This window comes from Glycine soja, chromosome 6 (assembly GCF_004193775.1).
Source record: "Glycine soja cultivar W05 chromosome 6, ASM419377v2, whole genome shotgun sequence".
Lineage (NCBI taxonomy): Eukaryota > Viridiplantae > Streptophyta > Magnoliopsida > Fabales > Fabaceae > Glycine > Glycine soja.
The window spans coordinates 39,744,573-39,748,441 of NC_041007.1; the positions used below are offsets into that span (position 1 = coordinate 39,744,573).

The window sequence follows — 3,869 nt, forward strand, 5'->3', positions numbered from 1 at the left end:
GAAGCAATTGTGTATAAAAGAAACTGTGTTTTTGTTTGCAATGTCTAATAGTAATTCCACATTAGGGAGTGCTGATTGTGGTGGGGTTTAGTATACAACATGTTTACAGGCATGTGTCACCTCTATTCTCTGTCAATGGTATGATTTGTAACACAAAATTTCATATATGTATATGTATCGGCTATAGCGTACTTCAACTATATAGCCACTGCAGCTGGTAGTTTATGTTTAGCAGGTTAGTTGCCTAAATTAGATGATGAAGTAGCTATTATGACAGCCATGGATGGATTAAGGAAGGGACCTGAACTGAATGTTTTCGAAGAAATTGACAAAAATGTATTGGTTACCATTGCATTCAATGTTCAAATGTGTCATTCAAAGAAACCAAAGCAAAACTGCCAATTCATGCAGAATGGGGGGATGGCAGCCTAAATGAAGAACATAAGTTTTGAATGGTACTAGAACAAAGGTCCTTAAATATGGTAGTAGGGTGCAAGTCATTCTGCCAATTCCTACTACAATGCATATTTCTTAACATACAATGTTACTAATACAATGTTTATTATGGAAAAAGTTTATATTATTTTACTATAGAAAAAACAGGCCTGCTTAATGTGGCTAACAAACTTTTCTCAATTACAAAAAGTAAATGTTAAAAACAATGTATGTACTTAACTTATAAGCTATAACATTTGTCTTCTATATATATGAGTTATATATGTAGCAATTAAATTAAGCATTACAATGTATTACTTGGGTAGTATATTTTTATTGTCAAATAAATTTGATGAGTTTTATCAAATTCTCATTAGTAATTGATTTTTTTCCCTAATTCCTACTAAGAAAGAGGCATATGTTATTTAATGAGGCTCATAAAATTTAATGAATTACACTAGCATTTCTTTTCTAAATATGAGTTGTGTAGCAAAACAGGAACACCGAATTCAACCTCATGCCTGTCTCTCTGACTTGAAGGCAATTTTTTGCAATGTACAAACGTGAGGAACGAGCATCTGAGTCAAAGCTGATCAGAAGCCCACTCAATTCTGGACCACCATTATCATCATTCATGACTTAGTGAAGCTAAAAGTGATCAATATAGTCATGGAATATATATATATATATATATATATATATATATATATATATATATATAATATGATTTTATGTCATCTTATACAAACTAAAGTTACTATGCAAAATTGAAGACTCATCTTAATGTCATAATTAAATATCATAATATATATTGAACTAATTGTACAGTGGAGAATAGCTCCTCTCCTTGTGTATTTTTAGCACATAACCACTAAACTTTAATCTAGTTTCAGGAAACTTTGGTTTCTACACATTTAAAGAAGTGGAATGACATTGAATCAAAAAGAGGTATCAAGCAAATGAGGAATCACTACTTTGATCTTAAGAAAGAAAGTAAGTAGAAGTGGAGAAAATAAATGAAAAGCAAAATATTTAATTTAAAAACAAGATTGAAAAGTTCACCATCTGGCTACTGTTACAAGTTACAACTACCGAAATGAAGTTCTATTAGATGGCTTCATTTTTTGTCAATGTTTTTCCTTTTCCTTAGGATAATTGTGAGGTCAACAACCCATTCCCAACACATGGTGCCTATCAACTGGTCTACTTATGACTGAAAGAAAGATAACTACACACTGTATATAAAATTGATTTCTCACATGTTTTTATATTTCCCCTTTAACTACCGAAAACAAATTATTTTACTTCTCACATCTTTCTCATTTATCTATTAAAGAGTATTTTATTTTTATTTTTTTACCAGTACCACATATATAAAACATTATCATAGTTACATTTTGTCTTTTATTTCATCATTAAACGAATCCAAAGATTCATAAGTTTCGGTGTTTTTTGGGAACTGTTGAAGAGTCATGTTTTTATCAAATGAAACTTAAAACAAGTATTCCAGATCCGAGTCGTCCGAATAACGGTTACACTGCATCATGAACCATGCCACAAATTTCTAAAACCTCACAATCCAAATCCATATTTGCCTCCATTGATCATTCTCCACTCTCACCTTCATCTTGCCAATTATATGCCAAACTCAATGGAAAACAAACATGTAGCTGTCTTTGCTTTCCCCTTCGGCACCCACTTTATGGCTCTCTTAAACCTTGTCCTCAAACTAGCTCAAACCGCTCCAAACTGTTCATTCTCATTCATTTGCACACAGAAATCAAATGCAACACATTTCAACAGACCCCACATCCCCAAAAACATCAAGGCCTATAGCATAAGTGATGGAATCCCAATGAGTCACGCACAACTAGCCAATCACCCAATTGAAAAAGTAAACCTTTTTCTCAAAACTGGTCCTCAGAACTTGCAAAAAGGTATACTATTGGCGGAGGCAGATACAAAGAGTCACTTGCATCATTGCTGATGCTTTTGTAGACTCTTCTCTCCTTGTGGCTCAGAGCCTCAATGTTCCTTGGATTGCATTTTGGCCTCCCATGTCATGCTCACTCTCTCTATACTTTTACATTGACTTAATACGCGATTGGATTTCCTTCCTGGGTTGTCTAACTTTGGTGTCAAAGACATGCCGCAGGATCTGCTCATTGTTGGAGAAAGAGAGACAATGTTTTCAAGGACACTGGTTTCCTTGGCTAAGGTGCTGCCTCAAGCCAAGGCTGTAGTTATGAATTTGTTTGAGGAATTGGACCCACCTTTGTTTGTTCAAGACATGAGATCCAAATTGCAGTCTTTGCTTTATGTTGTTCCACTTCCCTCTCCTTTGTTGCCACCATCTGACACAGATTCTAGTGGATGCCTTTCATGGTAAAACACCAACAGTTCTAAATCGGTGGCTTATGTTTGCTTTGGGACTTTGGTGGCACCGCCTCCACACGAGCTTGTGACGGTGGCGGAGGCATTGGAAGAAAGTGGGTTTCCATTTCTGTGGTCTCTCATGGAAGGTCTGATGGATCTTTTGCCAAATGGGTTTCTTGAGAGGACCAAGATGCGAGGGAAAGTTGTGTCTTGGGCTCCACAATCCCAAGTTTTGGCACATGATTCGTCAGGAGTTTTTGTTTCTAACTGTGGAGCTAACTCAGTGACTGAGAGTGTTTGTGGTGGGGTTCCTATGATCTGCAGGCCATTCTTTGGTGATGAAGGGGTGGCTGGAAGATTGATAGAAGATGTTTGGGAGATTGGGGTGGTAATGGAAGGAAAGGTGTTCACAGAAAATGGATTGCTTAAAAGCTTGAATCTGATTCTGGCGCAGGAAGAGGGAAAGAAGATTAGAGACAATGCTCTTAAGGTGAAGCAGACTGTGCAAGATGCAACTAGGCCTGAAGGACAAGCAGCACGGGATTTGAAGACTTTGATTGAAATAATTTCTACTACATCTTAATGTATGGCACAGTTAATTGGTTGTAATAATTTGAGTTGCAATATTAAATTAACCCAAATGAAAAAAAAAGGAATAGGTACAATAGCATTATAGATACCAGCATTAATAAATTATTAAGAGTGGTTTAGTTTAGTTTTTTTTCTTATAGAGATTACATGTACTTTTAAAGAGAGAATCTTTGCTCAATTCAAATTTGTTAGAGTTTATATTTCGATAATTTCCATTAAATCCCACTTTTATGACCTAAGGTTGTTGGTACCCTATCAACTACTAAAACATTCCTATTAAGAAAGACTCATGCAACAAACTAAAGATAGACAATTAATGTCACTAGAACAGTATGTTGAGGTTAAACCCCTGATAAGATGAATTTTTAATGATAAGACAATTTCAAGTCTGTCGAACTTAAGTTACTAATGATTTGTTTTGAGAATGTGATTATAAGAACATGAATTTATTTTATACCATGGAACAT

At 35.0% G+C, this 3,869-nt stretch overlaps 1 pseudogene; it reads left to right on the plus strand.

Annotated features, from left to right (window-relative positions):
- Positions 1 to 2,046: 2,046 nt before the first annotated feature.
- Positions 2,047 to 3,452, plus strand: LOC114416923 (annotated as a pseudogene).
- Positions 3,453 to 3,869: the final 417 nt, after the last annotated feature.